Source organism: Hyposmocoma kahamanoa, unplaced genomic scaffold, assembly GCF_003589595.1.
Source record: "Hyposmocoma kahamanoa isolate Upper Pololo Valley unplaced genomic scaffold, ASM358959v1 100021, whole genome shotgun sequence".
NCBI classification, from domain to species: domain Eukaryota; kingdom Metazoa; phylum Arthropoda; class Insecta; order Lepidoptera; family Cosmopterigidae; genus Hyposmocoma; species Hyposmocoma kahamanoa.
In genome coordinates, this window is record NW_020653200.1 from 17,536,708 (window position 1) to 17,549,177 (window position 12,470).

Genomic DNA, 12,470 nt, shown 5'->3' on the forward strand with positions numbered 1-12,470 from the left:
ATATAATATTTATGTTATATAATATAATTTTTTTTTGAATCTCATTTTCCTTCATCGATCGTTAGCTAAAAATTATCGATAATTAAAAAAATGTATGACCAAAAGCTATTGCGAATATCACATTCGATTTTAAGAATCCAATATGTAACGAATGCATAAAATGTTATAAAAGGTACGTAATACCACGTACATCTTACACAAGGCTTCGCAAGCTGAAAAAGAATCCTATAAAGCACACAGCGATGTAGACTATGCAGGTGACAAACAGTCGAGAAGATCGACTTCCGGTTACGTATGTCAGGCCGCAGGTGCTCGGGGTCATGGTCATCAAAAACACAAAAATAAGTGACTCTGTCAATGATTGAGGTGGAGTTTCTGGCGGCCAGACTATACGGCTCACTCGTCTCTACCAGGAAGCACGATCTTTGCTGGAAGTTGTAGACAGACACTATTCTGCTGTAGGGGGAGTATTGGAAACTCCATAGTTGACCTGGTCGTCAGATCATGTTTTTGTATTGTAACTTACATTCAAATATTGATAACAATACAAGTTTGGGTAAAAATACTATTGTTTTATTAGTTATACATTCATTTACAAACGTTTTACACGTAATAAATAACACAATTATTGAAAAAAAAAATTAAATTATCAATGATGTAAACCACAGAAAACCTTAGCCAAATTTTATAAAACTAATAAGGTTCAGTTGTACAGGACACTCAATGATTACAAGATGATAATTTTAAATAAATAAAATATGAGACAACATGACATACGTTGCTCTGACCCCAAAGTAAGTAACTAAAACACTTATGTTATGGCAAAACCGGAAAAACGACAAGACAACGAAAAGTAGTGTGCAAGTCACTCGACCACAGAGGCCGTCGAGCCTGTTACAAAATATTCCGTTTGCTGTTGCTGGTGTTGTGCTGTTGTCTTTTTTTTTATGATAACACGTGACAGGACGGACAAGTCGAGCGTCTGGTGTTATAAGGGTTCTTGATTTAGCTTCCAGGTGGTAAAAACTCGCCTGTCCATAGCAGTTAAAGACTATAAATAAAACATTGTATTATGAATTTTACTATTTTAATCTCAAGAGCATCTATCTTTCTTAGTATTTTCATCGTGTGGCGTCTATCCATATAGGTAGGCATCTATCCTCAAAAAAATAGGTGTGCAAAAAGTCAATTTCTTCAAAATCAGTAAATGTTAGATCAATAAAATTAAGTCTTAATGTAATATAAAAGATTAAACTAGTTATATCCATAGGAATTATTCATGGTAAACTAATAATTTTTAAATTAGGAGGCCCTTTCAAAAAGTGGGAAATCTAACCCGGTGTTACCCTAGTTATTAGTAAAAATTTTTTACAGACAAACTTTGCTATGTTTGTGAGGTCAATATATGAACAAAGATGGCCCCGTAATAATGTAATGCGTTGATGGAAGTAACACACCGTAAATTGCCCTTGTATTTTCTATACATGGGCAACTCAACTCAACATAAAGTTGCGTTCAATATGTCAAGCGCCATCAAGAGATTGAATGGCCTGAAATAATTTCTAGTATTGTAGAGCAACTTGTGTTTGGAAGTTGTGTATTCAATCATATACTTAAGACTCATACCTATATAAAATATAAAATTTGCACTTGATGTAACGATTGAAAATGAATTAACGAGTGAACACAATAAACTTTTTATTTTAATAATTATAAAACAACCAAATGCTGCGCTGCTATCAAGTAAAGTACAGCTGCCTGGAGCAAGTTCCGCCCTTCCGCTGCCGTGCCGCTTTACCTTATTGAAAACGTAATAAAAGCAAACATTAACTCAAAATAATACAATTTGTTATTAATACATGCTCGTGCGTATGCGTAATGAAAACCAGCAAAACACATTTTTATATTTTAATTAAGATAGGCCCAAGAGGCTATACCCAGATACATAGATTGAGCATAGATTGATGAGTGTCACTTTCTAGAAATTATGAATAAGAACAAAGATACAAAACCTAAAAACATACCTTCTGCTAGCACTTGCTGGAGCTAGTCTTGGTGGAGCCTGCTAGCCCGTTAATAATATGGTGATTAACTAATTTCCTTTCAGATCTTGTAGCAGAAAACTACGTCAAAATATTGATGCTTCTGCATGAACTCTTGGAGCATATCAATTTGGTCAGCAATGGCGTGGACATTCAACTTTATTACACAATATTTTTAATATATATTAGTCAGATTATATACCTACATTATGTGTCTACATTTTTAGAAGTTGAAAATTTGTATTTTCAAAATCTCGTCGTCATTTTTACGACGACAGATACAATTTTTAAACAAATGCTTTATGGCAGTGACACGTAGTCATTTTGATTCAAAATGTTTAATTAGCCACTTAGAATACATTTTATATTACAAAGATATTGGTAATATGGTAATAGCATATTGTAAGTTACATATTAGTATTTGACATAAAATTAACATATTTGTTGTGAAATGCTCATTTTATAACATAATTTGCTTTTTACAGTATGTCCATCTTAAAGGACCCTATTTTTTCATTCATTCTACTTGTATTCTACATTCACCTTAGCCGTGCCGACGTTGCCTATGGCCAACGAAGCATGGCCATCGTTGATCCGAAAGTCCTTCGGGGTAAGAGCAACCAACGAACTACGTATTATGAGCTTCGTTGCGGACGCAGTGACGTAGACTACATCACTGCGTCACGTAGTACGTGACTGCGTCCGTCTTTCGTTTGTGTATCGTTTTGAGCGCATCACTAGAGCCTCAGCAACGTCCCACCTTATAGTGTTTCAACTTAAAATATACATATCGTATTGTTATTTCGTGGATTCTTTTTCGTTTTTTTTTTTGCTTGACTCGGATTTATGTACTTATCGTTAAATGTTGACTAGGCTATCATAAAAACAAGGTGTTTTGGGTAGTGCCGCGGAGCAAACTTTGTAGCTCTTGGTCCTGGATTCCATTCCCGATAGAACCAATTTGGGAAATGAACTTTTCTGCAGTGGTTTTGGCCTAGGTGTTCTGAGTAGTGCTGCGGAGTGAATTCCGTAGTCCTTGGTCCCGGATTCCATTCCAGGTAGAAAACCAATTTGGAAAAAATCTAAATTGGTTTTGACCTTGGTGTTCTGGGTAAACTTGATGAACTAATTAAAGAAAAAGATAAATTTTTGTCTGTTTTGTTGTCAGACAACCACCAGTGGATGTAGCATGCCGCTGCGATAAACCTTTGGGGAATTTATCGCTCTCCTAACGAACAATAAAACGGCCTCGTGAACTTCGTGAATGGCGATATAATTATAATGTTTCGTGGTTTTTACAAATAGCTTTTTATCAAACCGGGCAAACAATTTGCAATCGCTGACATGACAATTAACGTAACTAAAAACTGCCAAACATTTTCGGCAAGTGTGATACTCTCCGCGACTTTCGTCCAAAGAGACTGCCACGGCCAGCCGGTGATAATAGGCGACGTCTAAAGCCACCACAAACCTATTATATCCACATTTAGCTGTCGAATTCGAGTGATAAAACCGCCATTTTAAAATTGTGTCACAATAACAAACATGGCGAGGTCAATGATGTCACATTTTTGATGCGCCGCGCGCATCTCAACCAACAAAAGAATATCACATTGCCATACATGGCCGCAAAATCACAGCTCATTTTAAAACATTTTGACAGTTCTGCACAGTAATTATATCAACGTAAAAATTGTACACGACCAACGAATAAACAGGTACAATAAAAAGAATCAAGGCTTTACTTAAGAAACAGCAGTATTTTTTAAAAAAAACCTGTTGTATTGGTGTCTTACGGCACGTGTACACGCTAAGAAATTCGTCGTGTCTGCAACAGAAAAGACGAGAGTGGCCTTGTACACGACAAGAATTTGTCGGATCTAGCCACGAAAATAATTCGTGTCTGTTGGTAAGTCAATGGTTGCAGACAAGAAAATGATGAGTATGTACATGTTATGAATGCTTTCGGGTAGCTGTCGTTTTACTACCGACTGTGTGAAGAAATATGTTGACTACTAATAAAAAATAAATGTGATTGCAAATTATATGTATAGAATAATAAATATTTCTCTCCACGTCTCAAAAGTACGTCGTTTATCTTTATAAATCTCTAAGGTTTTGTCCCACAATACGGGTCGTTCCTCTACTAAACTTAAATATAAATACAACAGCAGCAGACAGCAGAGCGCGTCGAGACGGGGTTAGACAAGATTTTTTTCTTGTCCGGCGCCGAGGCTGTGTACACAGTTCGTGTGTAGAAACGACACGAATTCTTGCATAGACGCGGCGACTTTTCTTAGCGTATTCACGCACCCTTAGGATGTGATTTGGCTTTGTAATTGACTTTCTACTAATTCAAATTAAACACAAATAATTTTTTGAGATAGTTTTTCGGCCCTGGTGTAAAGTTCTATTTTTCGAGATACGACAAGATCTCTTTCCGGCGTCGACACGGCGTCGATATTTCGACGTTGAAAACATAAACATGTTATTGTCTTTGTTTAACTACTGCGTGCGATAGCCCAAAGAGATGATAGCATTACATTGGTCTGTGCCAAACATTGAATTATTCGCATGAATTGTAACAAAATGGACAAAAATATTGACGGTGAGAACAATTATGTATTAATAAAAATGCGTTGCTGCACCATTAAGGGATAAGGCAATATTAAAAGCGAAAACCAACCGAATGTTAAATTGCACAGGCGTGTGTTATTTTTCTGGCTATAAATCACACAATAGCCCAAATATCACATGTAATTAGACTTATTTAAGTTGTTTATCCATAAATCTTGCAGATTTTGCTTTGGTGACTTTAGATAGCCTGTTTGTTTGAATATTTTGATGATTGTTGTTAACGATTATATTGAGTAATATATATCTGTACAAAATGAAGGCGCTCGACCAATAGTAGTCAATTGATATTGTATACAATTAGACATTTGCATGCTATTTAATACATTCCGAACATGTTTGTACTCACACTGTCATTTTTTTTAAATTTTTTATTTATACATATTCTGTTATACAATGTTTTAAGCAAATAAACGTATGATAACATTATTATTGATTTAATTATCGTATATAATATTACTACTATTATATAAGTAACTTTAATTTATTTCCAAAATAAATTGAAGTGTTAAAGATTTACTAAAACCACTCACTGATATTAATTCTATACCAATGCATAAATACAAGAAGCTTACATTATTTGAAAACCTTTGAAAAATTTCTTTCTAATATCAATCCTGAGGTTGGAAATGCATAGCGATCGTCAGATTAATATTATAAAATTTGCGCTTTTTAATATACTCTCAAATTATATTTTTTCCTGCACAAATTCACTTTTTATAACATTTGAGCATTTATAAATGCAAAATAATAAATTCTCACATGACATTCCCGGATATTCCTATAAGAAGAATAATATTTCCAAATAGAATATTGATTGACTTTAATATACGCTTGCAAGTCGATAATGAGTTTTCGATAGATTATGGAACAACACTAAAGCCAATTTTTGTATAAGCATGTAAAAGAACCTATTTTATCCTATTTCGCGTTATCGGTCCGTTATTGTCTATGGGATCCGAAGCCCAAAATGAAAGCGTTGTGGCTAACGAACTGCGGACGGCTCACGGATCGTTTTGATGTCGTACGCAGCTGCGGTTGTATATTTTGAGAGTAGGCCTTAGAAAAAGCATTTATTTATAATTGTTATTAATCGAGATCGATCATGTAAACGAAATCCAGTCTTCTACTATTTTATTCGTATTGCAAGCAATCTAATTAAGAGGTTTCAGTACTCAGAAAAACATACAAATTAAATATAGTCCGTTAACAATATACACAGTACAAGTACACCAAAACCATAATCATCTTGCCAAAATTTACTTACTTTTATTTTTTGTTCGGCAAAATAACCTGAATGCTGTCTACTGTTACCACACCATTAAAAAAGTAAAAAGTTGCGGCTGCTTCGGGCGGTTTGCAGCGCGGTGAAATTTCATCGTGCAGTCAAGCTGTCGCCAGGCGCTGACTGCTCGAGCTGTCGGTGGCTCTCACACAGTTACCTCCGCTTGCGCTCTTCATTCCAAGTCACGCGCGCATTTTCGCAGCAGCAAGTTCTACGCCGCCGCTGTCGTCGTCTGAGCAAAAGTAGCAGTAGTAGTGATTCTTCCTCAAAATCCATGTCGCTACTGATTCGAATGAAATTGAAGTTGTAACTTGTTGAGCAGTTGATATCAACTGCTGCAGTTAGTTTCAACTACTCCAGCATTTATCAATGGCATCCTCAAACTGTTGACTATGACTGCAAGAGCGGTCCGTGTAAGTGGATCATTGCCTAGCTGCTCGAGCTTACAGTTATGTTTTTTTTTATAATAACAAGGACCAGTACAAAAAAGTCGTGAGCTTGGTGTTAGGCTACACGCCTGTCCATAATAGTTGCAGTACCACTCACAGCTTTAAATCGCAAAGACTGAAGGGGCAGTGCCTCTGTGCCTGTCACCCTAAGACATAAGTTGACAAGTATGGGACTTGTGCCTGTAATTACACCAGAACCCTTAACCCTTAAAAACTGGAATGTAGTAATGCTTACGTTACTGCTTGGCGGCAGAAATAGATAAGGCGGCACTTCCCTGGACAAACTCTTTCACAAGCATCTATTGCTAAATGTTGTTATTTACTGAACACATAACTATAAAAGTAGCGTTGTTATTGTGTTTGTTACACAAATAAAAAAATTTCAAAGTAAGAATCCCTTTTTAACAATAAAAGGAAGTTGAACAAACCTAGCTTTCGTGTAACCTAACCCAAGTTTAGTCCAAATGCACGATCCGTAGTAGTATCTTAAATGAGCTTAGAGTCACTGGTCTCTATCCTTTTCCTCCAGATTCGAACCCTTGAAGGACATGTGCTCCATCAGCATTGACTGAGATCGATGGTATGCAGTTAATTGAAGAGGTACAGTTTCCACTGGAGGCAATAAACTCAGCACTAGTTAGTCTATTGTATTAAATTACATAAATAAATAGCTCCCTAATCGTGTTCAAGAGGATTTTGATGATTCAGACTTTTCAAATAAAATATCTCTTTTAAAACAGCAAAATGTCAGGAGGCAGGTTAGCTCCGACCCCTTTGTTTTTCACTCACAGCCCCGCACTAGGGAAACCCTGTATCATGGGTACCATGGACACACACATAGATAACCAAAAATTACACCCAAACTCACGAGAGAAATAAGTGTAAGCCATACAAATATTTCTCCCGGACCGAGAATCGGACCTGGGACCTCCGCGTGGCAGTTCAGCGTAGTAACCATTCGACAATGGACGGAGTTATTGCAGCAGATAATGCATTAGAAACTGGAACTCGGAATGCAACCGATAAATCTCAATTCCAAAAGTTTTTTCCAATTCCAAAACATGCTAAGATCAACGGGAATGTACCAATCAAAAAGCTGTCAAAAATTAAAAAAGTCAAGAAGTAACAAGAGATTTATTTATGACAAAAAATGAAAGATAATTGATACGGCAAGGCCATACTTCATCTGTAACGCCTTTAACTAGGAGAGTGGTTTTGTAATGTTTGTAAAAATGAAAGATAGGCAAAAATGAATGTGGCAAGTGGTATCACGAGCTCTACGTGAGAAAAAAATCATAAGGTGAAGGCTTCGCCAATCCAGGAGGCTCCTATGAAGTTAACTAATTTTAACCAATAAACTGCTGGGGTAAACTGATTAGTGAAGATTGATTATTATAAACTTACTAGTTCTGTATTTTAATAAACACGGATAAAATTATAATCTTAATAAGACCTGAAAGAAGGTTTCCAAAAAAGCTATATCTTTTGAATAATCGTGATTTTTTATTTCTAAAGATTAATGTGATATAATATAATTGTAAGTCAAGGGATATAATAAATAAAAGTACGCGTCAAAGTCAATTGTGTTTTTAATTCTTACATCTTTGGATATTATAGAGGAAAATACATAACATTATTTCAAAACCAAAAAACGTAAACTAAAGTTTGCAATAATCGTAGGAGCTTTGGAGGGTGTTTATTATGAAGTCAACGTTAACACATAGTACCATAATATTAAATTAAAAATAATCAATCTGATCAGAATTACTTTAAACTATTGCATCATACATCAATTTTAATTTTGATTGACGACTTCGGTGACTTAACAGTTCATGCTGTAGGCGCTAGAGGTCCTAGGTTCCATTCCCGGTAGACCAAATTGGAAAATGGACTTTCTAAATTAGGTCTGGTCTGTGTGTTATAGTAGGAAATGCCCCAGAGAACTCCGTTTTGCTATGGTACTCATGATACAGGGAATACCCAATTTTACAATTATTAATTAAATTTTTAACAAACAGTTATTTCAGAGAACTCTGTATTTTGTGAGAGTCTGTATTTTGATTATGAAAGAGCGATGAATACAAAGAATATAATATTTTTTCATTGTCAGATACCCTGAATTTTCGAAATCTGTTAAGATCCAGTTTTATAATATGGAGATTCTACATGTGTACAATTTTGCAGTACCGTTCCTCAATAATCTTTAATCAGTTTTATATAAACTATAAGAAAGTTATCAACAGGAGATTTTAACTTCAATATTTCAGAATCTATTACTGCGTTCTTGTATCTCAAATGTATAAGTAAAGTATGTATCTCTCCATTCATACTCAAGAATCTACTATAGAAGAACAACATAACATTTAGTTAGAGCTAAAAGAGCATGACACTGCTCAATTATTAAACATTCTAATAATAAAAAAATAATTGAGATACCGACATTCATGCATAGTTACACAGGCGAGATTATAGTGAATATATTTTTTTATTAGGAAAAAACAATTGTTCATTTGACTTCCATCTCACTTGATGGAAAGCGATGATGAGGTTGCCGATGAAGCGTGCATATCTAAATAATACCTATTCAATCTCGACTCGAAAAGGTCCAAGTTATACCGTTCAGGAAACAAGTCTACAGGCAGGAAATTCTACTCCATAGCAGTACGACATATAAATGTGAAAGCGAAATGCTTCGTGTGAATCCTTGGAATAATCACACCAAAGAGGTGGAACACCAGCCTACGTCTAGAATCCCGTTGATAATAATGTTATAAAATAAAAATAAACTTTAAATCTATTTCATTCAGTGTTGTATTTCAAAACCCTAATACTAACTAGCTAGTGTTGTGCTGCTTTTCATGGCATGTTATACCTGTACATAGAATGTCGTTTTCCCAAAATTCGTATTAAAAAATAATCTAAAAACTGAATATCTAAAGTTTTATATGACATCTAGTAAGGTAAGGAGTACGCGGTGTACTCAAATTATAAGTTGCATAAAAAACACTGCTAGGTCCCAAAAAAATTATTTGTATAAATGTATACGTACTAATGCAATTATTCGTATAAAGCGAAGACTATTTTGATCAATTACAATTCTGATTACAAACAGTAAAACTGGTGTTCCTCAAGGTAGTATTTTGTGCCGGTCATAATTTTTTTATTTATACTTAATAACCTACCTGAAGTAACTTGACATCGATGTGTATTATTTGTACACGACTTATATTGTGTGATATCTAATAATATTACGTAAATAACCATAAAAATTACATTAATGTTACTGTAGAATTTTGCATGTAAATCTGACAAAAACTTATGGTATTCAATTGGCTTCAAAGAGAACGTGACAACTCAATCTAAATATACTTTATCTGAATGAAGCACTCTATTTACAGTGTGAGTTTTGTGAGTTGTGAGCACATTTTTAGGGTTATACGAAAATTTTATTATTAAATTGGTTAGCTCCTCAGCCAGTCTCCCTGCTAGGAGACTAGAAGGACTAGAAAGGGCGAGAGCGTCATTCCGAAAAATGTTTCAGGGAAGCAAGTTTTAGTTTTTCACGATTGTTAATATTTATGTCTTGCTTGTTTAAGTTCATTTTAAAACTTCAACTTAATTAAAACCTAAATTGAATGTTTCGTTCAAACCTAAACATGCTTCCCTGAATTTTTTTCGATATGGCTTTCGCCCTTTCTACAAATTATCGACGTTATGAAACTGAGCGAACTGTAGAGTTCGTCTCTCGTTAAGCTGCAGGACTCTGTTCCCTAAGCTGGAAATATTGACTGTTACAAGTATATTTCTTTTAGAGTTAAGTATTTTATCAAACTAGATATTATATTAGCATTAAAAATAAATCATAAGACTGAAACCTGATAGAATCGTGCAAAACTAGCTCGTCTGTCGAGTGCCAGTGTGAGATTTCAAAGAAATTGTTTCAACGTGGGTATAAAACATTGTATGAAATACCAAATAATTTGAATGTTTACGATAATTAAAAAACAAGAAATATGGCATAAAATTGATGTCTGGTGAATCATAGAATTTTTCGAACATACAGTCTGTTTTATTTTCCTTTGTACATATAAACATTTAATGTCAATAACAGAAAATCTAATATGTGCTCGCCGAAGAGCTGTAGGACATTCGGCACTTATTTGTACCCAATATTTAATCATATCTCATGCACATAAACTAATTTCATTTCACTCAAAAGAACAAAATGAATCAATAAATTTTATGAATAAAATTGTTGTTTCTGAAGCGTTCCCATATTAAGCCAAATGTTCTACATTAATATTATAATAATAATACATTACAAATACGAATTAAAAATCTTTGACGAAGTTTGTTTAACAGAAGAAAGAATACGCACCAGAAATGAAACACAGTCCGCCTACTGAAATATTTACAATTTTAAACTTCAAACGTTTGTGAGACCATACAAAAAAGTAAGATGTTTTCATTCATTAATGCTTAATTTCATCTAATTAAGTTATATGTGCTTTTGCGAGCAATACTTGAATTCCATGGGCGTATGAAATTGGTTAATCTAGGCATATGTTATTCTTTAAGTATATCAACGACATTTCTAAGCTATTATTTTCATCAACCCAACGCGTACAAATACAATATAAATAGTATTGTAATCATTTGCTTGTGAATATCAAACGTCTGAAAACGCCAAGGTGTGGGAAAACAAAGTCAAAAATGGCATTTTGCTCGCACCGTACAAGTTAGGTACGAAACGAGCAAAATGAAGTGACTGTCAAAAGTGTACGCGAGTTAGTTGGCCACTGGCGCAGTCGCTAGCCGACTGGTCGCAAGGTGTATGGGTGCCCCGCGCCCCGGGCATTACCCTCAACGACGCCCGAGAGCTCGCAGTGAGAACTTCGGTAACCGACTGGCCAAGCCGAAGTTGGAGGTACGCCGACAGTCTGCCTTTCAGTTTTGTCTAAAAACAAAGTCGACGAAAGCCCTCAGAAGCCTGCTTTTATATTTCCAAAAAGTTATTCCTCTAATCTTTATACTGACACCATGTCTTTTCACACCAATGAAAAAGCCTATTTTACTGTTCTTCCTTATCATATCATGTTTGTATGTAAAATAAACTCGGTTACGATCATGTTATATGAAATAAAATGCTCCTGAAACATTAGCATTACATGTGAGGAGAATATGCACTATTTGATGTTTATTTATTTATTATTTTTATTTATTTAAATTTGGTATCGTGTCGGAAAAAAATAGCCATATACAAATAAGACAGGGAACTTAGCACATAATCTTCTTCTTCTTCTTCTTCTTGTGCTGTCCCACGCTATGTGGGGTCAGTACAACATGTATTTTTCTTCTACTCTCTCCTATCAGCCGTCATTTCTAAACTCACACCTTTCATAACCATGTCATCATCTTTCACACAATCCATCCATCTTTTCTTTGGCCTTCCCCTCCCCTTATATCCATGATGTACTCATTCCTTATCTTATCCCTTCTCGTCACTCCACAGTCCACAGATCAACCTCAATAATAATAAGTATAAAAAAAGTAATAAAAAAGCCATGGTAGCCTACCACCTCTCAAGCAGAAGCCGTAGGTTCGAATACGGGCTCGCACCTGAGTATATGTGCCAAAATTTATTTGAAATTTACCATATCATGGAGTTTCACCACCATGATATTCAATTAATATTAATAATCTTATAAATTTTACAAATCGCATAAGGTGTGTATGTTTTTGGTTTAAGTATGCACAAGTTCTCATGATGACTTAATAAAATAACTTTTTTGGGTAGAAGTTTTACAATTGCGAGTTTTATAATATTTGAATGTTACCTGAAGCAAGACAAATAATAATAATAGTTCTTTAATTATACAGAAACGTTATATTTAATTGTAAGGCCTTGACTTCCGAGCTAGGTTCAATGACCTGTGTTACGGAAATCAGTGTCTTCTCTCATAATTAGTTACACTTTTCATTTCTGGCAGTTTATATATCTGCTTTTAATGTAATATCTATTGAAATGTGTGTGAGTGTGTGTGTGTGTGTGTGTGTGTG